Source organism: Podarcis filfolensis (assembly GCF_964270895.1).
Source record: "Podarcis filfolensis genome assembly, chromosome: 9".
NCBI classification, from domain to species: Eukaryota; Metazoa; Chordata; class Lepidosauria; order Squamata; family Lacertidae; genus Podarcis; species Podarcis filfolensis.
This window is the reverse complement of record NC_139610.1, coordinates 24,232,988-24,260,400: the sequence shown is the minus strand read 5'-3', so window position 1 is coordinate 24,260,400 and position 27,413 is coordinate 24,232,988. Positions and strand designations below refer to the sequence as shown.

Here is a 27,413-nt window from a genome sequence, read left to right as displayed (position 1 = left end):
GTTTTTTGTTTTTTGGAACATAATTTTATTAATCTAGATTTTTCAAGGCAGTCTACAAAAGAGAACCAAAAAAACAAATATAAAACAGATCAGAAACATCAGAAACAAAAGCAATTATCATAGCGACATAAAAAATTCAAAAAGTAGTAGATACAAAATCAGTTAAAATTCAGGACAATCTTTTTTTAAAAAAAATGTCTAAAATGTGCCTCTCAAGGCAGAGTTGCACAGAGAAATACTATTTGAAATCTGGTCTTTCTGAGATGCACCTACAGAAAGTGGATTTAGACTTCCCATTCAAAGTAAATTAGGGCTGGTACCCTTTTTATAATCACAGTTTTATGACCAGACTCATATTTCAGCACAAGCTATTCCCATTTTTAAGAAGAAATATGAATAGTGGATTCTTTTTTTGCTGAGAAATTTGCTTATCCTGGTCACATGAATGCACTAGAGAAGGAACTAACTATTGCTTTGTGAGTTTCCGCCCTAGGGATACAATATAGGAAGTTAGGGCTTGTGTGAGAAACATCCAAAGCTCTTACTTCATATTTCTATATGCAGAAGCATTGGATCAGGGTAGATACACCGGAAAATGTCAAAGGCTAAAATGGAATGCCTTCCATTGGAAATTATGGCAGCAATAGTAAACTACTTGTAACAATTTCTTCAGCAGTTCACAAGACCTTAAGCCTCAAGTCCCTTTTGTGTTATATGCAGGAGCATTTATTACCCATAAAGGCACTTGATGCAATCAGTTAATTAACAGCTATAATAATTAATTTTCTTATTCAGGTCTCTTTTCATCTGCTTCTTGCCAGCTTCTCTTCTCCCTTTGTCACCTAGTACTCCTCCTAGCAGTTCGAAAGCAACACAGTGCAAGTAGATAAATAGGTACTGCTCCAGCGGGAAGGTAAACAGCGTTTTCATGCATTGCTCTGGTTTGCCAGAAGTGGCATAGTCATCCTGGCCACATGACCCAGAAGCCGTACGCCAGCTCCCTCGGCCAATAAAGCGAGATGAGCGCTGCAACCCCAGAGTCGTCCACAACTGGACCTAATGGTCAGGGGACCCTTTACCTTTACCTTTACTCCTCCTCTCTCTCTTTTCCATCAGATGTGGGTGAGACTGTGGATGTCATGAATCAAGGCTTGGGCATAGAAATGGATGGGATAAATCCAAATAAACTGGGGGCTTGTCCACACTAGGGTTTACTGCAGTTTGTAAATGTTCACATTCTTATCTAACTGGCACAGTCAATACATCATTCTTGATGCTTTCCCCCTGTGGGTTGCAGACAATTTGTTTTGGTGTTTTGGGGTTGTGGATATACTGTCAGTTTCTATTCGCCTTTTCATGCCCACAATTTTGTTTTTAAAGAGTGACTGGGGAACACCCAGCGAGATGGGCAGAGTATAAATATTATTATTATTATTATTATTATTATTATTATTATTATTATCATCATTATTATTATTATATTTACTTCAAAATGTCTCCCTATATTTACTCAATGCAACATTCCTCAAACGTTCTCTTCTCCCATCTCCCCCTCCTGCCCCCTTACTTCCCCAGCCCCATTTAAACAACAACAAAGTTCCTCATGTATCTTTTGAATCATATCACTTGTGCCAAGTCTGAGATGCTCATTTCCACTTAACACAGACTCTCAGCTTCTGGCTTCCATAATTAGAAAGGGTTCTTGCATCCTTAAGGAATTCATGTTTTCAGCGAGACAACCAATATTTCCTCCACCCAAAGACTACAGCCCATATCTGTTCCCAAGCTAAAGAAGGAAACAAAGATTTCACACAGCCTTCTTAGTCACTTAACCAGTTGATGTTCTCCAGGTACACCATGTTGTACTCACGTATTTATTATTGTAACAGCATGAGAGTAAAACGAGATGAAAGTTAAGACTTGCAGCAGCCAACCTTTCTTAGAGGGTAGGCAAAGAATAGTGTTCTGAACCCCTAGCCTAACTGGCAGCAAGTCATTATACGAAACCCAAAGGCAATCCACACAAGAAAAGTCCAAAGGTCAGGAAACGCAGTCCAAGATCAATTCCAGTAGCCAAGTCCGGCAATCAGTCCAGAGTAAAACCCAAAGCACAGTCCTGTAGAGATCTGGGAACAACCAAGTCCATGTCCATCAACATGGGCAGTTGAGGAGACAAGGCACCTCAGCTCTGCTTCCCTTTTGCATGCTGATTGCAGCATCTGGGCTTAATGGGTCATGTGACCCTCACCTGTTCTAAGTCGACTCCAGCTGAGAAATCACACTCCTCCTCCCAGAGCTAGCAAGCCCCACCTGGCCAACCAGGGAGCTGGACTGTGGGTCCTTGCCTGCCTCAGCCTCCTAGAACGTGCCTTCTGCTGCTCTCTATGTCTTATATCGTGTTCATGGAGACAGGGGCCCCACTGTCTCTGGTGTTGGGTCCTGCTGCTCTGGTTCCTGCGCACTGACCCCCCATTCCCTCTCCATCCTCTGTCACCCTGCGAGTACAGTGCTACCTCGGGTTACAGACACTTCAGGTTACAGACGCTTCAGGTTACAGACTCCGCTAACCCAGAAATAGTACCTCGGGTTAAGAACTTTGCTTCAGGATGAGAACAGAAATTGCGTGGCGGCAGCGGAAGGCCCCATTAGCTAAAGTGGTACCTCAGGTTAAGAACCAGGTTAAGAATGGACCTCCAGAACGAATTAAGTTCTTAACCCGAGGTACCACTGTACTTCCTTCTCCACCCCCTGCTTGCCCCAGTGTGTCCCAGTCCCAGCTACTCCCCTCGCTGGGATCCTCTTCCTCCTCTTATTCCTCCCCCATCGTCTTGCCAGTTCATGACATCTAGTCATCGACATCATGCATGTATGCTAATTCAGTATGTAAGAACCTATGGGAACCCCTATGGATTTGGTCAACCTCCAGTTCTCACAGTAGCCAAGCAGATGCCTTTGGGAAGCCCATAAGCAAGACCTGAGATAAACAGCCCTGTCCCCATTTCTGATTCCCACCAACTGTTATACGGATGCATATTGCCTCTCACAGTGGAGGGAGGACATAGTCTGTTAGTCATTGGGGCCATTTATAGTCTCATCTGCCACAGGGGAGTGGCTGGTGCCTCTTCAGACTGGCAGGGCAGGAGCCAGGGAGATCAGCAGTAGGAATATTGATTTAATTGACAGAGAAATGGGAAATGTATGTGTATTAATGGAGGTTTAAAAGGGGGGAAATGGCTCAAAGTGTATTGCTAACACTGGGGATTTCCCCGCCCCCAACCAGTTTTCTAAGGGATCCTAAGCTCCTTGATGGGTTAATGAATAACTGTCGATTGTTTTCTACTCTGCGCTGAGAGCGAACCTTTGATCATGTGATGAAGGTATTGAGTTGCAAAATTCCATTTTGAAAAGAGTTGCCTTTGAGTCTTTGTCTCCCAAACTCCATGGAGTAAGGATGCAAAGGAAGCTCTCCGGAAGGGAGAATAAACAACCGAAGGCCAACGGAGGCTGGAAAGCAGGTTGTGGGGAGAGACAGACCTCTGCTTCTAGGTCTGTTTGGATTATTTCATATTTTCTAAGATGCTGAGCCTGTGCTGAACAGCACAAGACATTGTATGGGTGTTTTGGATTCATCGTTTACCGTGTTCTGTTTTATTTTGAAGAGCTCAGCCTGTAAAAGTTTGAATAATACTTTTATGGGCCTGGGCAACGATTTCTTCCAAAAGGAGTCCATTTATATGCTTCCAGTTGCTTCAAACTGTGCAATATTATTAATCTGCAACAGGTAGAGCCAAAAGCCAATGACATACAGAGCCAATGTCATTATGGTTTGGACCCCATCTTCCTCTCTGCTAAGTTCTACAGTGGGGCAACCTTGAGGAAGAGGAAGCTGACTGCCACTGCCACCACCTGGACTGCTTGTAAGGTAAGGAGGTGTGGCTGGTTAAGTGCAGACTGATATTGGTGGGGAACTGGGGCAGTGCCTCCTTTGCCCTAGTGGAGCTGCCCCAGAGACAATATTAGACATGAAGCAGAGCATCTTTGTAGCAATGGAAAACATCAACACATCCTCGGTTGTTTTTGTGTCTGTAGTCCTGCCCTCATGACAGGTGAAACTGACTTGATCTTCTGATTTATAAAGACAGATCAGTTGCATAAGGACACCCACCCTCCCCTTTTTAGGACTGAGGTGTGGAAATGTTCTAGTTATAGGTTGTCCCTGACAGCATCCCCCATCTTGTCACGACACTTTACACTGTTTATGTAACTTCAGCAGAGCAAAGGAGAAGAAGAAAGTGGAGGCAAACGCTTTTCAGGAGTGGTTGAATAATGAGGAAGAAAATGCCCCCTTTTTTATCTCTCACGTCGAGTGAGGCAAAGGACTTTATCGGCTACAGTCTGTGGCTGAAATCACCGTCTCCTTCTGGCTGCTTTTATAGTCTGATTAGGCTATTACTTCCTGTAGTAAACCACCACCAAAAGTCAGAACATTAAAGGGAAGAAACAGAGTCAAGGACAGGCTTTCAACTCCAACTCTCCAGTCATAACATTTGTTGAATTTGTGGTATCAATGTATATCTGTGTGTAAAATGCAAATGTTTCATGACCAAGAGTAAAATGTGCCTAAAATTTTCAGTGGCATCAGGTAGAATTAAGGATACTCAACAGTTTAAAAAGGTCAGTAATGCTGCAATCCTATGAACACTTACCTGGGAGTAAGTCCCATTGGTGGGGCTTACTTTTGAGTAGGCAAGTATAGGATTGCACTATACATGTGCTATATATGTATGAGAAAATAATATATAGAGGCAAATGGCAAAATATTTATAGATCTTTTCCCATAAACTCTCTTCATTGGCCTTTCAAAATTATTGTTCCCAGTTAAGCACCTGAGGATGTCATGAGCCCAAACTTTTCTAATACATTCCAGGCACAATTTATTCAACGCTTTAAGAATTGCTAGGTGTAAAAAAAAAAAAATGTAATCCAAATTAAAAGCAGCTGCTATTTTGGATCAGTTATCTTGGCTGCATCTACAGATCTCAAAATAGAAAGTAAATGAAAAACAAAGGTCACCATTCATTTCCCACCATGTTTCCCTTCCTGCACATGCTGTTTACCATGTGGGGATCCCAGGCTGCCATTCTACACATAGCTGTCAACGTTTCCCTTTTTTTTAAGGGAAATTCCCTTATTCTGAAAAGGATTCCTCGCAAGAAAAGGGAAAAGTTGACAGCTATGATTCTACATCAGCAGCCCTCCCACACACGATTGGCCCATTTTTGTTTTACAGAATATTCAAGTAAAGGATGTAAGCGGGTGTAAGGGCACAATATATTTGAAGCTTGGCATATGCTACATTTTTCTCCAAAGAGCTCAAGGTGGTGGCACACATTATTCTCCCCACCCCCACCCCTCATTTAATCATTTAATTTGACTGTATTGCCACATTCTTCAAGATGGGGGGGAAGGAGACCGAGATTTCGATCAGGTTTGTAAGATAGCAAAAGTTGTCAGTTTTAGGTTGCCTCCGGGCTGTCAAAATTTTGTAGGAGGGAGTGAAGTGCATAGTGGGGAATTTAGGTTTTGTGTGATTAAAATAGGTTATAAAACACTCTTGCCCTGAGCACAATAAATCAATAAAACACCCACCCACACACCCAAGGCCACTACCAGTCAGTGGAGATCAGGGAAAGCAAATGTGATGTTGTCGTTGGACTCCAACTCTAGTCATCCCTGGCCATGATGGCCGGAGCTGTTGGCGGTTCAGGTGCAACATATGGAGGGCACCGTGTTGACTACCACAGAGTACACAAGGCTGGGTTAACTGGACCCATATTCTGACTGAGTATAAGGTAGCTTTTAACTTTGGCTGGTGTATGGTGATGTCTATTTCTTAGGTAAACAGTTTAGGATAAGTTTAGGATAAGACACTGCTTATTGATAAGAGACACAGCACTCTGTTTGGGAGATTATGTGTTGCGTGTCAGAAACAAAGCTGGATGCTAGCTGAGCCAAAAGTTATGAATGTTGCTTCCGAAATGTCTTCCTGCTCATGACGACGCTTCCTTGAGTTTCCCAAAATGGACCGACACATTTTTTTCCCATTGCAGATTTGTTGTTTATAATTATTTCATTTATTTATTACTTCTTTCGCATTTGAAGCTTTAATGAGTTTGTTTGTTTTTAAAAATCATATTTTTTTATTAAAGATTTCTCGGTATACAAAAGTATGTGCAATGTCTTTTTTCAAGTTACATTTTCTACAGATCAGTTTCATTTGTTGAGACATTAGTGTTACATTATGAAGAAAAGGGGAAAAGAGGTGGATGGGGCCATGGTGAGTGGGGTGGGGTCGGGTGGTGATGTTTCTATTTTACTTAATGTATGTGTGGGGTTTTGTGTCAGCGTCGCTTGTGCAGGTTCTCTTTACTATTTGCTTGTGTTCCTTTGGTGGTGAGAGAGGTTGGGGTTGGTTTAGGGTGTGGTTGTTTGTTTGTGATTGGCTTTTATAATTTTTAAAAGCAAAAAAAGCAGACTCTGATATATTTCTCACCTGGATTAAACAGCCAAGAAACTCTGCAGAAACTTCTGTAGGACTGAACAATTAAATCAATTATATGGAAGGTCTGTTCCTGGAAAGAACGGTTCTTGTTTAGATGTTTGTCCCCAACAAACAAGCGTGTCTTCCTGTGCATCGAACCTCAGGTTAGCAAAACTTTCCTCACCTTTCCTGAGCCACTAGATGGCAGCATTTTGGGATGCTGTTTTTAAGACATCCCCAAGAATATTGTGCAATGCTTGGGGCAGACGTTCATTCAGCTGTGCAGCCCTGCAGCCCACACCATTTGAAGATACTGTGACCTGCCTAGAGGGAAAGAACTAATTTTAAGGTAGTTTATTGTAGAAACATTTGCAGAGAGAGAGAGAGAGAGAGAGAGAGAGAGGGCATGCAGGGGAAAGGACATTGCAAGGAAGACTGAGGATGTGATCTGTGCCGGGGTTCCCCAGAATTTAGCCCTTGGATCTGTTTTCAATACCAGGCCGGGCCCTGGAATATGTGAAGTATTCATGAACAACAGTGCCTCTATGCATGCGCAAGCATTTTGGACACCCAGACAGAACAGAACATTAAATGGTAGGCCCAAGGACAGACAGTACCAAAATATTTATCTGCCTTTTTCCAGCAGAAAGGACACGATTCAGAAAAGACAACAGAAGCCAGTGCTATTTTTCTAGAAAAAGAGGTGCTGGAACTCACCACGAACGCCTCTCTTGTTCTCTTACAATGGCAATGGCGCCCAACGGAGAACTCAGTTCCAGCGAGTTGCAGCTGAAAAAAAAGCCCTGGTGAAAACTAAGGTGGAATCAATTAGCATTAAACCTGTGTAATTCAACAGAAGAGAAAAATCTTAATGAGGGATACCCTAAAAGGGGAGTACCACGCAGGATGTTTGCTCATATGGACATGTTTAGTTACACAAACAGAGGGAGAAGAAGATAGTATTACAGGTGAAGTCCTTCAATCTTTCCAATGAAAGTAGTTTCTGTCCCTGCTGCTGTTGTAGTTAAAATATTTTACCTCAGTCACACTTTTACATGAATTGAGGGAGGATCCTGTAATGGCCATTGTCATCTGGTTTCCTTTTGTCATCTGGCTTTCAAAACATGCTGCACTGTTGATCATTTTCCTACCTTATTTTGATGGCCCTCTCCAAGGGAGACCTCCTTTGACCCTGAAACTAAAGCCACTTCAGGGGCCAGTGAACAAAACGAAACTTAGAGATCAAGTCAAAACTCCACTTTCCAAAAAGAAAACATACTTTAAAGAAGCTGTTGCTTACAACTGACCTTTGACCTCCTTCTTTTATAATGGGACCAGGGGGAAAAAGGTTCAGCACTGAAGGTCTAATAAGATATTTTTGTTTCTATCTTGGAAAAAAGGAGGATCTTTTTCAGATCCAAGACTAAAAAGTGGGGGTGTGATTTACACCAAAAAGGGCAAAGCTATGATTTAACGAGGTCAGAGGGAGTTTTGCTTTCAGCATCAATAACCGTACGATTCTACTCAGAGTTTTGAAGCCTTTAAAAGTAGATTCAAATGGCCACAGATCACATGCAGACTTGCCTCTAGTTGACAGGTCCTTCTTTGATGTTACAAGAAGGCTGTGTCCGTGGTAAAAGTTCAAAACCAGCAGGTTGGTACAAGATGGTTTGTATCATAGGAACATAGGATGTTGCCATATTGGCCATTGACTGTCTAGCTCAATCTACACTCGGGACTCAGCTACATTAGTAAAAATAAAACTTTATAAATGCGTTATAACACTGTGACACCAGGAGGCGCTGTAGAGCTGAAATCAGAACTCTGAAATTTTCCATTGTGAGCTTTACAACAGTTTTTTTCAAAGCATTTTTATAGCGTTTTTTTAATAGCTGTGTAGATGCAGCCTCCGTGGCAGTGGCTCTCCAGGGTTTCACGCTGGGATCTCTACCAGTCCTGCCTGGAGATGCCAGGGATTGAAACAGTAATATTTTTTTTATTTATACCCTGCCCACCTGGCTGGGTTTCCCCAGCCACTCTGGGCAGCTCCCAACAGATTATTAAAAACACGATAAAACATCAAACATTAAAAACTTCCCTAAAGAGGCCTGCCTTCAGATGTCTTCTAAAAGTCAGGTAGTTGTTTATTCCTTGACATCTGATGGGAGGGCGTTCCACAGGGTGGGTGCCACTACCAAGAAGGCCCTCTGCCTGGTTCCCTGTAACCTCACTTCTTGCAGTGAGGGAACCGCCAGAAGGCCCTTGGAGCTGGACCTCAGTGTCCAAGCTGAATAATATGGGTGTAGGCGCTCCTTCAGGTATACTTGGCCGAGGCCGTTTAGGGCTTTAAAGGTCAGCGCCAACACTTTGAATAGAATTGTCCTCGGAAATGTACTGGGAACCCATGTAGGTCTTTCATAACCTACACTACCGGTGTTATATGATCTCGGTGGCCGCTCCCAGTCACCAGTCTAACTGCCGCATTCTGGATTAATTGTAGTTTCTGGGTCACCTTCAAAAGTAGCTCCACGCAGAGCACATTGCAGTAGTCCAAGCGGGAGATAACCAGAGCATGCACCACTCTGGTGAGAGTATGAAAGAGTCAGCATGGCCTGGTGGATTTGTGCTCAGCCACAGTTTCTCAGCCTAATGTACCTCACAGGGTTGCTGTAAGGATCAAATGGGGGTAATCATGTATGCCACCCTCAGAGAAAGCTGGGGTATGAATGTTATAAATACAGTAAAAATAGATTGTTAATGGGCCAAAGGGGAAAAAATAAGGTTAGATTGTGTTAAGATAAATTATAGGACAAAAACTGAGAAAGATGGGAAGGATTTGCTGAAATAGCTAACTGAACTATAATACAAAAAAGGGAGGTGTGAGGAGGTCGTTGAAACAAGTAAATGAAAGATAAGATATGGAAATATTGGATGTGTTTTTAATTGTTTCTGTTTTTGTTTTTGTTTTGTTAAGATAAGTAGTGTTTTTTTGTTTTTCATGTATTGTATTGTTTTGCTTTGTTTAACTCTTTTTCTTCTTTTTGTAATCTTTAAACTCTTAATAAATATTACTTTTAAAAATATATATATAAATGTTATAAATACAACTTCATTTTATAAGTTAATTTTAATAAGTTAATTTTCAGTGTGAGAACACTTTTAAAGGAAATGAAAAACTGGTATTATTCCACCCAATCATACCCGGTACAATATTTGAACTTTTTATTGTTTCCTCCTAACCCCGTAATCTTATCCCATCTACAGTTATTTCTTTGCAAACCATGAAAAATGTTTTCAACCAATTACACATTTCTTTGGGGAATTCCTATTGAATTCTGTGATAACATAAAACAATAGATTCCCTCACCACCACCACCCCAAAGCGCATGGAGTTGTAATAAAAATATAATAAAATATTCTGCAAATATCTCATCACTTCAGATACACTTTTCTTTAATTAATCATGTCAGTTCTTAAAGGAAAAAGAGCTGAACCCATTGTGAGCTTTTAAAATTAATTATCCTGTTAAAACAGCAATGGCAACTCAGAGTGGGACCAGGAAGCCAATAACTGCCTTAATTTCTCTTTAAAATAATTCTTGGGTGTCACCAGGAAGAATGAATTCAGAATAATGCAAATCATATCTTAACTGTGATGAAAGTAAACCAGATATAAGATGCATATTTTATATGATCAAAGTGTATAAAACTACAGTATTCAAAATGTGGAGAAAGTGAATTAGGATAAGTTGATCTTCCTCTTTCATAATACAGTGGTACCTCGGGTTACAGATGCTTCAGGTTGCAGACGCTTCAGGTTACAGACTCCGCTAACCCAGAAATAGTACCTCGGGTTAAGAACTTTGTTTCAGGATGAGAACAGAAATCGTGCAGTGGTGGCGTGGCGGCAGCGGGAGGCCCCATTAGCTAAAGTGGTGCTTCAGGTTAAGAACAGTTTCAGGTTAAGTACGGACCTCTGGAATGAATTAAGTTCTTAACCCGAGGTACCACTGTACTAGAACTTGGGGGCATCCAAAGAGGATTTTTAAAAATTAAAACCAGCAGATCCTTCCTTCCATAACTGGGACCTTGATATATTGATGGTAATTGCATAAGCTCTATCTAATAGAGCAGGGATTTTCAAACTCTGTCGTGACGTGTTCGTGTGTCGGGTGCAGTGTGTAGGTGTGTCACACAAACGTTCCCTGCTCTCCTCCTGGGGCTGGAAAGGGGTTAGTTTAACCTCCAGGTTGCTAGTAAAACTGAATTACTGTGTCGTGAAATGATGCACGTCTAAAGAGTGTGTCTCCAACATGAAAGGTTTGGAAAGCTCTGCAATAGCAGCAAGCAACCTCATTCCAGACATCATTTACAATTGCAGCAACTATGGTAGCTGGTGTGGGAAAGGCAATTTCTCTGTATGACAGTTAAGGGTCCTGGGGGAAATGCAAAAACACCACAACAGAAGTTTTTTTGTGTGTGTAATTTTTATTAAACTTTCTGTTTTACAATTTAGAATACTCATCTTGTTGTTGTTGTTTAGTCCTTTAGTCGTGTCTGACTCTTCATGACCCCATGGACCAGAGCACGCCAGGCACTCCTGTCTTCCACTGCCTCCCGCAGCTTGGTCAAACTCATGTTGGTAGCTTCGAGAACACTGTCCAACCATCTCATCCTCTGTCGTCCCCTTCTCCTTGTGCCCTCCATCTTTCCCAACATCAGGGTCTTTTCCAGGGAGTCTTCTCTTCTCATGAGGTGGCCAAAGTATTGGAGTCTCAGCTTCAGGATCTGTCCTTCCAGTGAGCACTCAGGGCTGATTTCCTTCAGAATGGATAGGTTTGATCTTCTTGCAGTCCATGGGACTCTCAAGAGTCTCCTCTGAAAGCATCAATTCTTCGGCGATCAGCCTTCTTTATGGTCCAGCTCTCACTTCCATACATCACTACTGGGAAAACCATAGCTATACGGACCTTTGTTGGCAAGGTGATGTCTCTGCTTTTTAAGATGCTGTCTAGGTTTGTCATTAAACAACCTTAAAATGTCAGTGACTCCCCTCCTTCTCTTTCCATCATTCATTTTGCATAACATAAATCCCTGCATATTATACATAGACTAAACCATTCATTAATTCAGTATTACATCCATCAAAACTTGTTTACACTGTTAAATTTATCGTAATGCTGCCAGCGTTTTCAAGTGTACACAATTTCCCCCATATATTCAGCAAACATTTTCCAATCTTCTTTAAACGAATGTTCTTCTTGTTCTTTTATTCTATATGTTAGGTCAGCAAACTGATATTCCATCAGTTTAAGTTGCCATTCTTCTTTAGTTGGGACTTCACTCGTTTTCCATTTGGGGGCTAACAGAATACAGGCCGCTGTAGTGGCATACATAAATAACCTTTTTTGACACCTGGGAATTTCCATCTGAGTTATCCCCAACAAAAAGGACTCTGGGTTTTTTGGGGAAAGTACTTTTAAACATTTTTTTCAATTCGTTATGAATTATTTCCCAATACTCTTTTACCCTTTTACAGGTCCACCACATATGAATGTACCCTCAAGAAGTTCTGTGGGACATGTGGAATTCCCACAACAAATAGGTAACAGCATTTATCACACCAGGGTGGCGGCGGTGGAGATCATTGTCAACATTGCTTACACTGCAAAGGTTATGTGTGCAATCTTAAGCATACTTACATGGAAGTAAATGCTGTTGATCATCTCAGTGGGGCTGAAGAGAAAAATGATTCAAAGTGAGCTGAGTGTTTGGGAAGGCTGGCTATGTCTCATGCTTAAACATCTTCAGAAAATTCACTCCAAACACCTTGCTTTGAATGGAGATTGCAGAAAGGGGGCACCTGGCAGAACACACACAAAGTTGTTTTCTCTCTTTTAATTTGACACTGGTGGTTTTTCTGCATTTCGTTATTATACCATGAAATCCCCTGGCTTCCAGTCTGCAGTGAAACAGATCTGACCAGGACAGCCAATTACTGAACCTTTATAATTTATAAGGAACAAAGCTCGTTCACCTTATCCACATTAGTTGTCACGGTAAGATCAATGCAAGTCCTCACATGAGGGAGATGAGCAGGAACTGGCTGTCTGTGAGCCCTGCAGATAGCATTGTCCTGTCAGTTTTCACTCCCACCAGCAACAAAGCCAGATAAATGGCTTCCTGCCATATGGTGTAACCTCCATTTCCAACTGCTCTTGTTCACACTAGAGCTGGCCTTCCATTATGCAAAACTCCATTATTCTGGGACCAGAAATCAGGACACTGTTTATTTACACTCACATCTTTTGATATTGTGAAGACTTCTAGGATGCGGAAAGAATGAGAATGCCTACCATAACAAGAAGCTTTCAAACCACCAAGATATACATCCCAAGCATCTTCAGAGTTGATCGTGGCAATACGCATGGAGAGAACTCATTTTCCCACCCTGATCATATTGCTGTGAGATTGACAGCATGCAGGTAAGCAGGGATCTGAACTTGGGTTCTCCTCGATCCAACCCACTATCCATTGCACCATACCGGCTCTGCCTAACACACCTACAGTTTCATGTTGCACACCCAGGAACATATACATGGAATTAGAATGCTGAGTAATTGCTTTCCTTCACAGCATCTTGTTTCTGAGAAAGGAACAATTTCCATCTCCGTAATCAATTTTAAGGGTCACTACAAAAAGTATGCTTGGCACCAAAACCAAAACAACAACAACAACTCACAGCCCTGATCCAGATCAGGACTACATTGCATGACAAGGAGATTAACTCTTTCCTCCCCCATGCCATTTTCCTGCCAAAAATACACCACAGCTGCTATTTGCCTCCAAAGGGGCCGTTTGTAGAAAAGAAATGAGTATCTATTAGTCAGATCTGCATGAAAAGATAGTAAAATGTTGGAAACAGCAACACTGTTAGATCATCTTTGGTTACTCCTTATAAGAATCATGACATTAAGTGGCAAACTATTGGATGATGAGTAGATATTTTCAACCCCTTCCACATCCACTTCTTCCTAATTTACCCTAATAGCTATTTCAGGGTTAACCACAGAACTGGCAAGCAACACTCCCAAGGTTTCAGGCAGATAACCTTCCTGCTTCCAAGAGTGTCTGTGCATCGGAAGTAGAGAAATATCCTTAATGACAATGGGAAAGCAGGCAGTTTTCTGTTCCCCCATATAGCCAAGGTTCACCTATTTCTGAAATCATTAAAGTTGTGGCCAATTTTAATCCCAAAGAATGTTGCCTTGTCTCGTCATGTCACCCTTAACGGCCTGGCTCCCAGGGAAAGGGTTGCTGAATCTGGGTACGCAACTAGCCCACTGTACAAAGGTGAAATTTACACTTGCTGCTCCAGCCACTGTTGCCTCTGGCCCCACTCACCATGTGGCCCTTGGGAGGCTGCCCAGAATGGAATGTATCCCATGGGCTTAAAACATTTCCACACCACTACATTAAAGGTTTAATATGCAGACTGCCTTACTCTGGGGCTGTGCATGAACCAGCCTAAAGGAACATATTCTGACTTGGTAAATCTACAGGGCAACACAGCGAAGTGATCCGCAAGTCGTGCCAAACTTCACCAAGAAAGATACGGTAAGTTTGAAAATTCCTGCTAACAGCTAATACCTGAGCACTTAGCAGCAAACCTTTCTTCTAGCATCAGTCCATAAGAGATTTTATTTCTTTCTCTCCTTTTGGTAACAAAAACACTTCCCAAAGCTATAAAGCCACATTAGCATTTACAGTTGCCAGACCCAACATAGCAGTTCCTCTTTTCTTACAGATAACTCAACTGATCAGATGCAATACTCAATCAGATGTAGGGATTGTGATTTATCACCCTTAAGGCTTATCAGCCACTGGTGGGCTCTTTCAGTCTTTCCTGGTGGCAACCTCCAGGCATCCTTCATTCCCTTCCAGGTTTTTTAGATGCTAATCAGGAAATACAAAACTTTCGGTGATCTTACCAAGTGTTCAGTCAGGAATTTAATTAAAAACACCAGAGCATAAACATCCTACCAAGTACATCTTCCAGAGCTCATTGGCTAGGAAACAGAATTAAAATTGGCATCATCATCAAAAAAAATTACTATGCTCACTACCAGTGCAATTATTTCGCATGGTCAGACTTGCTCACTAATGCTACACATGAAAAAAAGGATAATAACTTAATTTGAGCCAGAGCATCACAGAGTGGCTTTAGCCACTTGATCTCCTCATGTAGTTTAGCCCTGCCAAGCCCTCCAGATGCATGACAAATCGCTCACCGTATGCGCTTGAGAAATGTTAGTTACTCTACAGATCCTCCAGTCTCTCTAGAATTGCTTTAACAGTCTCACAGATGGACGAGCCTTTCTTCAAATCATAGCATTGCAGAGGTGGAAGTGAGCACATTTATTTCAAACCCCTGCAATGCAGGAATATTTTGCCTAAGCTGGAACTCAAGCCCACAACCCTGAGATTAAGAGTCTCATGCTTTTCCACAGCTCCATAGACAAAGCTCTTCCTTTCTTTAATTAAGTCCTCAACTCTTACTCAAAATTATGAGGCCATTTTCCAGACTGATGTCTTCGCAAAACCAGGAATTGGTAGCAACACTATGTCCTGTGGAACATCTAAAAACCAACGGGCGGATACAAGAAGATCATGGGAAGCGAACCTTTAGTCCCAGGTGTCCAGAGTAAACTTTTTATTCATTTACATCCTGGCAAACACCCCCCCCCCAGTTAATTACTGGTGAAACTATAGGGTCAAGTTCAATCTTTTGGCCTTATCCAAATGTATAGGAAGACCAAGGAGATACAAGCAGATATGTTTATCTTCCCAGAGCACGCTCTCTGCAGTGGGTCGTGTGCCAGATGTAGCCACAGCTGCAGGAAGTTGTTTATTTGACCTCCTGACCTTTAAGAAGTGTCTGGAGATGGCAAAATCGTGTTTTTTTATTGCTGATTTCTCCTCTATAATGAGAACCTTCTGGCAATCAGTTACAAACATATCAAAACACATAAGGAGGTCAAACAACTACAGTTAAAGGGATCTGTAATCCAATAATGTCCTTAACAATGTACTTGCTGCAGTGATTTATAACCGAGGCCCATAATGGTTGCTGCTTCACCATGGACATTTGTTTAAGCGATAAGGAGTTGGAACACCTGTATTATTAAGGGTGGAAGTTTCTGTTATGATAAAATGTGGCATTGCCACTGAAAATACCCCCACCCTGATGTTGAATTCTTCCTCTCCTCCTCCGCAGCTTGTGGCAAAAGTTACCTCATGTTTTGACCTCATCATCTGGTGCATATCCCAAATCCTCCAACATTTCTCTGATGAAAATAGGGTTATCTTATTCTGTTGTTGTTGTTGTTGTTGTTGTTGTTGTTGTTGTTGTTGTTGTTGTTGTTGTTGTATATCCTGCCCATCTGACTGGCTTGCTCCAGCCACTCTGGGAGACTTCCAACGCATATAAAAACAGAATAAAACATTACACATTAAAAAAAAAACTTTCCTATACAGGGCTGCCTTCAGATGTCTTCTAAAAGTTGTATAGCTACCGTATTTTTCGCTCCATAAGGCGCACCTGACCTTAAGACGCACCTAGTTTTCAGAGGAGAAAAACAGGGAAAAAATATTCTGAAGCAAATGTTGTACTAAACTATTTAATAAACTACTGGTATATCAGAGTGAGACTGAGAGGGACAGGAGCTGTATGTTTGTTTAGTGTGCACGCTCAAGGAGTCAGCGGATCAGCTGAGACGCAGGGGGATTTGCGTAATTTTTCCCTCTCCCTCATCCCCTGCCTTCCAGTCTCCAGCAGCCTTCCTATTTTACCTCCTGATTTTCACCGCACTCGTGGCTCAGAGCTCGAGGTTGGGTTTTTTTTGCTGCCAGTTGCTTAAATTTTATCCTTCCGGATCCAACCCCTCCTGTGTCCTGCCGTCCCTCTGCAGCCTCATTGCTCCGCTTAGGGAGCGCGCAGACCTTTGCTAGCTGAGGCTGCTGCAGATGTTGCTGGCTACGCACCACTTTTAAAAGTGCCTGATGGCTTTGAATCGCCTGCCTCCTCCCAGTTCACTAAAGCAAGCAAAGGGAGAGCCACACAAAGTGGGACAGAAGCCCTGTAAGCGGCTCCCGCTTTGCTTGACTGATGGGAGCCATGGCTCTGGTCCAGTGCATTCGCTCCATAGGACGCACAGGTATGTTCCCTTTCTTTTTAGAAGGAAAAAAGTGCGTCTTATGGAGCGAAAAATACAGTACTTATCTCCTTGGCTGGGGGGTTGCATAACTCCATACCCTCCAACTTTTCTCCGATGAAAATAAGGAAAAGCAGGACATTCTGGGATCAAATCAGAAACCAGTACAGTTTCTGTAAATCCAGGACTGTCCCTGGAAAATAGGGACACTTGGAGGGTCTGATAGCCCCATAACGCACTGTGCTGCTCTAATACTTGAATCTTCAAGAACATATTCATACGTCCTTTACTGACGCTTTTACTGCAGACTTTTGACTGCAGTTCTGCTCCATGTTTACTTCAGTGGGAGTTAAGCAGCTGAGGGTTGTCCAGGATCTTGGTCTTGACTTTCCCTCACTTATTACAATTTATTATTATTATTATTATTAGTAGTAGTAGTAGTAGTAGTAGTAGTAGTAGTAAAAATAGATACAATGGAGGAGGGGTGTGTGTGTTTGAAAAAGCTATTTTTCTTAGAAAGCAAAGTGAAAGGCTGTTTAAAATGTAATTGTTTCTTCCTTTCATTCCCAATATGGGCAAAAGGATAAATGTGGATGTGCAATACGGCGTCAGATGTGTACATGGGGTTTTAAAGAACAGTGTAAGGCAAGCAGCTTCCTGACCTCAAGGGCCCTTCACTTTAAATCTTGACAGCAAGCGAAACACCAGAGGGGAAGACTGATGGTAAGCACAAGAATAGCAAATCAGTTGGAGAGGATGGGGTAATGGAAAGAATATTCAAATGAATTTTCCTTCAGTGAGAAAAGCAAAACTGATTTTACCATGCTCTCTAATTTCTTACATCTCTACATAGGCCTTTATGAATCACTCCATACTACCTACACCTGGGGGTTGGGGATCTGGCAAGCACAAATGTGTAAGGACCAAAACGACTCACTTATTCCCCAATCCCAGTGTAGATTTTGCATACACCAGAACGAAGTAGTCACATAACATGTCATGAACAGATCCTAAATTACACCGGAACCAGCCTAGCTGCATAGATTCGCTGTCTCTATATTAAGGGCACAAGTCTGGAGCAAAAGGATTAGGCTACCTACAAATGGCATAGATCTATCAACCTTATCACTCAGGAGAAATGGTATTCGTGTCATTAGCTTGAAGTTTCTGAAAATAACCACTTCCTTCCTGAAAATCAATCCCTTCAGAAACCTGTTAAGCCTTAGCTTTGTTATGACATTTCACCGAAATCTCAAAGGTTCCGTTGCTTTTTTTCTGTCAGCGTCGGCATGTTAATGGGAAGTCGGTGTGATCAAACAAAAAACACCTCTGCTTCACAGGTGACCGTGATGATCAATATAGTATCTCCAGATCTATAATGACAAAATAGTTTTTGAAGATTTTCATGCGAGCATTTTCTATGTCGAAATGTATCTGAAGATGCTGAAAAACTTGGTTCTCTCTCCTGTATATGGCATTTGCTTCCATTAGGCTGCCTAACTATGCTGCATTTATTGGGTTACCTCCTGGGATATGATTTCATAAGTCCTAAATCCCAGCCTTTCACAGTAGCAGCTCTTAGACACATTTATTAGGTGTACATGATAACATTACAGCACTAGAAGCACTTAAGGATTCACACGGATCTCCATAAAAATGTAGAAATCCTGGAAGATTTGAGATCGAGTTAGTGTGTTATTCCAGTGGAAGTTAATCTGCCCTAGCCGGGACCTGCCTGCCTGCCTTCTTTTGTATATAACAGAAGAGTGGCACTGTACAACAAATAACACAATTTCTGGGTTAAAGGGCAGATTCTGGTCTTTCAATTTTCAGCAACACCCTGTGCAAGGTCAAGATTTGGTGCCCCCACCTCTTGCTTTCTATTTTGCTCAGTTCACTACATTTGTAGTTGTGACGCTCTGCAGTACCCACTAGGCTTGACACCCAGTACGGGTAGAACCAGTCAAACTACCCTAAAATCCGCCTCTGACTGAGGCAGAATATTGCCTACTGTTGGTCCCTAGTGGCTAGCTTTCAGAAGCACACTGCTCAATTGGGAGCAAGCCTTACTCCATGTTCACCCCCTGAACCCCACCCTGAAATTTGCATACTACACACACAAACACAAACACACACACACACACACACATAATTATCCAATAACCAACATTAAAAGAGAATTCCAAAGATTCTGCTGAACTTTAATAGAAAAGATGCAGGAGGAAATGGTTAATATAAGGACCCGCAAAGGGGAGGAGCGAAGTTCAGCAGAATCTTTGGAATTCTGTTTTTATGTATTTTCCCCATTCCTTATTAAAATTTTGGTCTTCCTGGTTTCTGATTCTTCCGGTCATTTTTGCCAGTTCAGCATATGTGGTAGACTTGTAAAATGGTAAAAGAGAATTGGGAAACAATTCATAATGAATTGGAAAAAAATGTTTTAAAGTACCGGTACTCCCCCCCCCCAAAAAAAACAGAGTCCTTTTTGTTGGCGATAATTCAGACGGAAATTCCCAGGTGTCTAGAAAGGTTATTTATGTATGCCACTACTGCAGCCCGTGTTTCGTTAGCCCCCAAATGGAAAATGAGTGAAGTGCCAACTAAAGAAAAATGGCAACTTAAACTGATGGAATTTGCACAGCTTGTGGAACTAACAAATAGAATAAGAGAACAAGAAGAACATATGTTTAATTGGAAATTGTTTATTGAATATATGGGGGGAAATTGTGTACATTTAAAAACATGGGCAGCATTAAGATAAATTCAACAGAGTAAATAAGTTTTGATGGATGTAATAATGGAATACTGAATGGTTTCGTTTATGTAAAATATGCATGGATTTATGTTATGCAAAATGAACCATGGAAAGAGAAGGATGGAAGTCATTGATATTTTAAGGTTGTTTAAGTGAATATTCTAAAATGTAAAACAGAAAATTTAATAAAAATTATGGGGGTGGGAGAGTAGGAAATGGGGCTCTGTAGTAGCGCCCCACCCCAACAGCCAGTCCAGCGTACTTCAGAACAAACATGCAAAGAATTGCACTGTGGTTTTTTCGGTAGGTGTGCCAAAGCACAAATCCATTGGGTTAATAAAATCATGGATACACTGAAAGTCAACTGCCCTCCACTATCCAACCCTTTTGCCCCCTTTGCCCCACATGCCGTGGCACAAGCAGCTCACTAGCCTATCCTTGCATGAAACAGCACATAGATCTGCACACGCTCAGACCAAATCGGTACCCGTCGCTATGTGCTTAATTCAGTCAAGTGTTTTACTGAACGGGTCGGTCTCTTCGGAGCAAGAAATATGAGTGCTGCTGAATGAGATCAAAAGGCATCTCAGCACGCACAATTGACCTCGATGGTGGCTGAGGATAAATCAAGGCCGCTACTGAGCCTCACCTCACTTCATACAGCTGTCAGCTCTAATTGTTCGTGCCGCTGAACAAATTGACGCGTCAGGGAGCAGCGCCATTTCATCCTCCTACTGCGAGGACACCTCACAAAAGCAGTTACGTGGCAGGGGAAAATCAAATGTTATGGCACATCTTGTTGTAAGGAGAAAAGGAGGAGAGAAAAGGGCAAAAGTGGCCTTTAACCAGCTGCCTGGTTATGCCATAGTTTGTCTTGCCATTTGTTGACGGATTCTGTTCCAGCTTTGCAGTACACTAGACAGAATGGTAAGTACAGAGGTTTTGAGAAGGGGCTAGGTCTAGGAGGGAGGAAGCAGCCCTCGGGGCTTGGAGGTTATTTCATAAAGAAAAGCAGGGTATTAATGCCTAAGGCTGCGCACATACAGCATATGTTGAAAGCACACTGAAAGCAGATGATTTCCCCCAGGGGTTCTTGGGAACTGTAGTTTGTTAAAGGTGCTGAGGATTATAGCTCTGTAACTACATTCCCCAGGATTCTTAGGGGGACATGCTTTAAATGTATAGTTATATGTAGCCACACATAGGCTACAAACTGGAGCTATCCACTACTTACATGCCCCTCAATACCCTTTTGAATCTAGACATCAAATTATCACACACACACACACACACACACACACACACACACACACTACACTGCACCTGTCTTTTGCTCGTCCAAAATACACACTGATTAAATACAACAATGTCTAAGTTGTGTTACTCTGCTGATTTTAAATAGATGGAATGTGCTCCCAGACTGGGGCTAAATATTGCGAACGGATCATTCGTACATCGAAAATGGGTCACTGGCCATAGTTGTGTTCTCTTAACTTATCAGAGCAGTTTTCTGCTTGGCTTGCACTTTATTGGCACAGGTCCAAGTAGTTTCCCCCTTTCCCCACGTCTTTCCCAGGGGAAACCTGCTCTTTAGTGCTAAATTGAAGCAAACAGCAATCCAGAGAAAACCCGAATTGTTGTTTGCTCCAATTGAGCACTAAAAAGTGTTTTTTTCCCAGTGGACAAGCCCTTAAATGGGGCTGGAGGATATAGGTTAGCATTTGAATGCCAATGACTGCAGTGTATGCTGTGCAAAACCGACGTGCACCAGCAGGACCAATCCCATATTAACGGTCTTTATGGAAACACCCAGTCTTTGTTTTGAGTGCATACAGATTAATAAATACTATCTAAGAAGACGCTTTAATATCCCAGCTGTGCGCAACCAAAATTGGCAGCAGTGCTAGAGTTCCTTGAAGTATCTAAACTATACGGTCTAGCAATCACGTGTTCCCAGGATCACTGTCCAACCGCAAGCCAACCTTGCTTTCCAGAATGTTTTATTTTTCTAGCTTTAAAATTCATAAAGCTAAAAATGTGGCTTACAATAAACACAGGGCTCAAGCAAAGCTCCTACGAACACTAAACTTGCCACAATTTGATCCATATCATTGCTAAATCAGTGTTGATGCCAGGAATAAACAATGGGAATAGTATTTCATTGTGTGTCTATGAAGTATAAAAGAGGCCATTCCCAAATTTATCTTTTTCTTTCAGCAAGATTTTGAATTTATCTTTGCGACAGTGTGACCAAAAGGACACACTGTGTTTTGGCTTTGTAGAAAGTGCTTCCACTCCTGTTAGTTGGGACCTGCAGTTTTTGCAGCTCTCCTCCAACCCATTTAAGCCCCCTGTCTCCCACCTACCCACCCAAGATGCTCCTGAAGCTTGCAGGATCCTCGATAATAGAATGGGATGAAGCACAGAGGGTCACAGCAGGAGGGAGAGGAGACAAGCCAAAATTGAGTGCCCCTATCTGCACAAGGAAAAGCCCTTTTGGCTAAGTCAGGGGTAGGGAACCTCTGCTCCATAAGTGTAGTTAGTTCCATTAGAATTCAGAGATTGGCCCGCCAGGATGTTTGGGGAAATCACACCCTTCCCTGTCCTGATGTAACAAATGTTTTTGGATGCAAGCAAGTTCAAGCCGTGGATTGAAACTTCCAGGTTTCAGCTTAAAAAATTCCTTCCAGTAGCACCTTAGAGACCAACTAAGTTTGTTATTGGTATGAGCTTTTGTGTGCATGCACACTTCTTCAGATACACTGAAACAGAAGTCACCAGACCCTTATAAATAGTGAGAAGGTGGGGAGGGGTATTACTCAGATGGGAGGTGGGAATGGGTGATTGGCTGATAGGTGTGGTAAACCTGTTGACGACTGCAATAGGTCTTATAGGAAAAAGCAAGGGGTGAGATGGCCAAAAATAGCTTTATCATGTATAATGAGATAAGAATCCAATGTCTCTATTAAGACCAGGTCTCTCCATGGTTTTAAGTTTTGTAATGAGTTGCAATTCAGGAACTTCTCTTTCCAGTTTATTTCTGAAATTCTTTTGTAATAAGACAGCTACTTTGAGATGACAAGACAGAATCACAAGACAGAGAAACCAGTAGGAGAACACTTCTATCTTCCAGTGTGGTGTAGTGGTTAAGAGCAGTGGACTTGTAATCTGGTGAACTGGGTTTGCTTCCCTGCTCCTCCACATGCAGCTGCTGGGTCACACTTCTCTGAAGTCTCTTAGCCCCACTCACCTCACAGAGTGTTTGTTGTGGGGGAGGAAGGGAAAGGAGATTATTAGCCGCTTTGAGACTCCTTAGGGTAGTGATAAAGCGGGATATCAAATCCAAACTCTTTTTCTTCTTCTTCTAGGACATTCTGTACAAGATCTCAAAATAGCTGTCTTATTACAAAAGAATATTTCTCAATCCCCTCAAAGCCAGTTGCAAGCCTCTAGCTCAGCGTTTCTCAAGGCCAGAGCTCAGGGATGATGGGAGTTGTAGTCCAACAACATCTGGGGACCCACAGGTTGAGAACTGCTGCAGTCTAGCTGGTTTATTTCCTGTTGCCTGGAATGAATATCTGCAAAGGTTAGTAAGGACAACTGTTAGCAAATATTTATTGATAATCATATTAACCCCCATCCAAAAACAACAACAACACACATTTGCAATAAATATTTACAAAGCCATTCCATGAGAGGAAACACATGGGGATATATATATATATATATATATATATATATATATATATATATCATAATAATAAGAAAGACAGGGGGAGAAACCCACCCTGCTACTACAAAAATAAACTCCTAAGCAAGTACTTGGCAGACAGAGGTTGAAAACATTCGGCCCATGCCAGGAAGGGAAGGACTACTTGCAGTGCAAACCTCCTATCTGCTGATCAGCCACAAAGGAAGCGGTGGGAGAACAAAAGTTCATGGGATCAGGACAGAGGCTAGAGGTGAATGGGGAGAATTTACCCCACCCATATAGCCAAAAGACGAAGAACATAAGAGTGGCCATGCTTAGTCAGGCCACTGGACCACTGACCATCTAATGTTGGCCAGACCGCTGTCACAGGGAAGTTCAAACTTAGGGCACAATGGCGGTATCCATCTTCTGCTGTTAATATCTCCAGGATCTGAGGTATACTGTGGTGGTGTGGAGACTTCAGGCTTGGGAACACAGAAATGCAGGATGCTGTTTCGTACTGAGTCACACCAACTGATCCATCTAACTCAGTAATGTCTGCACTACTGGGAGCAGCTCTCTAGAGGTCTTCCACAGCTGTACCTGGAAATGCTGTGGATTAAACCTGGGACCTCCTGCATCCAAAACAGATGTTCTGCCACTGTTCAGGCCTTCTACCAAAGCTTGTGGAATCCGCCTTGGCTTTGTGCAAAAACCTAAGATTAGAGTTAGAATTAGAGAAGACAGAGCCCAGGAATTTGTTCTGAGCGTCAGGACTGAACCAAGCCCGCAACACAAAAATCCATACCTGGCTACATACCAAGATTTATTCACGTCAGTAGTAGAGTTGAGGGGGGAAGGTGGAGTAATCTTGCAGCTGCTATTGTTCAATTTTTGGGAAAAGGGAATTCTTGCTTATCTACTGCAAATGACTTTGAGAGCTAACTTCTGTGTAGCACTGGTGTATTGCCACTCCACAATGATAGCTATCCCTTTTTTTCACTTTTTTCACCTTTTGGCATTCATGAACTCAAAAACCAAACTGAATGAAGACGTCAGTGACCCATCTTGGGCTTCAAAACTGCATGGAAGAGCTTGCATCTGTACAGCTGTTTCCACATGGCAAGTCTCATCACACACACACACCACTGAAGGGTAAAGGTAAAGGTAAAGGATCCCTAGATGGTTAAGTCCAGACAAAGGCGACTATGGGGTTGGGGCACTCATCTCGCTTTCATGCCGAGGGAGCCGGTGTTTGTCCACAGACAGCTTTCTGGGTCATGTGGCCAGCATGACTAAACCGCTTCTGGTGCAATGGAACACCAAGACGGAAGCCAGAGCGTACAAAAATGCCATTTACCTTCCCACTGCAGCGGTACCTATTTATCTACTTGCACTGGCATGCTTTCAGAAGCTGGGACAGAGCAACGGGAGCTCACTCCATTGTGGGGATTCGAACCGCTAACCTTCTGATCAGCAAGCCCAAGAGGCTCAGACCACAGCACCACCCCCCTCTCCCTTTTCCCAGGGCATAAAGGGAAGGTGTGAATAGGCTTCAAGTGAGTGTGCATGAAGATTAAATCATTCTTACACACACACAAATTACACTGGGCAACAATTTTTTACTTTTTGAATGTTGTCTAGATTTCTACAACTGATTTAGGGTATTTTTGCACTGCTGAATCAGGAAATGGCATCCGTTTCTCTCCATCAGGTCAGGTTTACTGTAAACTGAATGGTGGGCATTGATAAAGGTAAGTACACGTAAATTGCATGTTGCTGCACCATTTTTCAAACTTCAGGGCTTGAACTTCTGTTTCTTGGAACTCCAGGAATGCTCAGCGGCAGGGAGGTCTCTCTTCAGAGTCCAACAGTAGTCAGCCATCATGACTGCGTCCCAGCGACCCTGATACCTGGTCTCCATCTCTTTCATGTCCTGATGGAATCTCTCCCCCTGCTCGTCACTCATTGAACCCAGGTTCTCAGGAAACTGGTCCATATGTGAAAATAGGTAGTGCATCTTGATGCTCATGTTGCAGCCCAGGTTTCTGAAAGCAGTCATCATGTTGTTGACAAGTTCTGCGTAGTTTCTGGCCTTTTGGTGCCAAGAAAGTTCTTCACTACCGGAACAAATGCCTTCCACGCTTCCAGTTCCACTTCGTTCATTGAGTTTCCGAACTCTGGATCTCTGATGAGCTGACGGATCTGAGGACTGTCAAAGATGCAAGCTTTCAACTTCTCCATGGTCAATCCTGGAAAAGCCTGGCACAAGTAAGTGAAGCAGTCACCATCCTTGTCCAGAGCCCTGGTGAACTGCTTGATTAAACTGAGCTTGATGTGCAGCGGTGGGAAGAGTATTCTGTCTCTGTCCACCAGAGGGTCGTTGATGATGTTCCTTTCTTTGCAAGGCACCAATTCCTCCCGCACAGGCCAGTCCTTCTTTGTGTAATGCTGAGCACAGTCCCTACTATCCCACATGCACAGAAAACATGGGTACTTGGTGAAGCCAGACTGTTGTCCTAACAAAAAGTTCACCATCTTCAGGTCAACACAAATAAACCACTTATGCTGATCATAACCAATTTTCTCAAGCACATACTTCACCGCTTCATAGTTCTCCTTCAGTGTACTCAAGTGAGCCCGGGGTATAGAGGCAAACTGGTTGCCGTTGTGTAGCAGAACACATTTCAGTGATCGCTTGCTGCTGTCAATGAACAGTCTCCAATCTTTGGGTTCGTACTGTGGCACTCCAAGCTTGAGCAGAAGCTGCGCAATATCTGCACAGTACACCAAGTTCTTCTCTTCCAAGAAAAAACGGAGGTACTCTTGATGCCTGTTGTGGAGGAAGCTGATGCAAGCACTGTCAGAGAGGAGGTTTTTTTCCTTTAATCTGGATGCCAACAGTTCGGCAGAGTCCTTTGACAAGCTGAGGTCACGAACTAGATCATTCAACTTGAAATATACTCAGAGTCGCAAAGTGATTTCATGCTCTTTATTCAGCTCATAGTGGTGAGGAGGAATGAATGAATGTCCCCTCAAAGTATCTGCTTTATATACATTATTTACACAATGGGCTGCACATGATTGGCTAATTCCAGAATTCTACTGTAAGCCAATCAGGTTGTGGATTCACTTTTATCTGGAGCATGATTGGGTGGTTCCTGCCAACCAATCATACTGCTGCATTGTTCTAGGACCAATCAGACTGCTGCATTCTGAATCCTATTGTTCTAGGACCAATCAGACTGCTGCCTTTTGGATCCTATTGTTCTAGGACCAATCAGACTGCTGCAGTTTGGATCCTATTCAACTCAGTACATAACACAACTCCTTTTGGGAAAATGGATGTGGAGCATCATCTTCAAGAACCACTTCTTCTTCTTCATGTCCTTCAACACTGGAGGCATCTTCGTCACTAATGTCAGGAAGTCCTCCGAAGATAGGCACTGGAATTTCATCACAATGAGCTACAGGACGACGTGCTGATTGAAGATCAGGATACTTGAAGGCTGCTCCGGTTCTGTCTGTTGATCCCACCAATTTATGGAGCCGCACCAATTTATGGAAGATTTTGAGGTTTTATGACTTCAAACTGATCCCTTTTCGACATAATCACCCAGAACTATCGGACCTGAATACTTCTTGTCATTAAAATAATCATTTCCAATCAAAACAATTATTCGACATGGCATTTTACCCCCACCAACTTCTTCTAAAATGCTCCACACAAGCGTACATGTGAACAAAAACGTAAAAATGACATGTGGCCATAGCTCAAAAACTTGACCTGATTGAGCAAAACCAATGTGATTTTTGGATTCAGCGCATCAGATTCGTCCTAAATCAACTGAAAAAAGGCAGACAACAAATTTGTTGTTGACCAGTGTTGTTGTTGTTGTTGTTGTTGTTGTTGTTGTTATTAATATCCCACCCATTTATTATTTATATCCCGCCCATCTAGCTGGGTTTGCCCAGCCACTCTGGGCGGCTCACACACTTTCCTCTGTCTTGAAGTACCTCTCAGAGTTGCTATTAATTGCAGAAGGAGATGGGTAAAAAGACAGGCACTACATTCAGCTTGATTGGATGGCTCTGAGTTCTAGTATTATGAGAGAGGGAGGGAGATTCTCCCCATCCAGTTTCTGCATAATTTCATATACCTCTATCATTTATCCCCCTTACTTGCCTCTCACCAGCTTTTAACTAAGGGAAA

General features: G+C 42.5%; 2 long non-coding RNA genes across 2 annotated transcripts in view; one reads left to right on the top strand and one right to left on the bottom strand.

Moving 5' to 3' along the window:
- Nucleotides 1-25,271, bottom strand: part of LOC310770367 — a 193,056-nt gene extending 167,785 nt beyond the window's left edge. Inside the window, exon 1 of the long non-coding RNA XR_014552116.1 lies at nucleotides 24,800-25,271. This is a non-coding gene — a long non-coding RNA (uncharacterized lncRNA). The remainder of the gene's footprint in view (nucleotides 1-24,799) is intronic.
- Nucleotides 25,272-25,573: 302 nt separating this feature from the next.
- On the top strand, nucleotides 25,574-26,876 carry LOC310742729. Its single transcript, XR_014538668.1, has 2 exons — nucleotides 25,574-25,716; nucleotides 26,750-26,876. It is a non-coding gene; the product is annotated as an uncharacterized lncRNA (long non-coding RNA).
- Nucleotides 26,877-27,413: the final 537 nt, after the last annotated feature.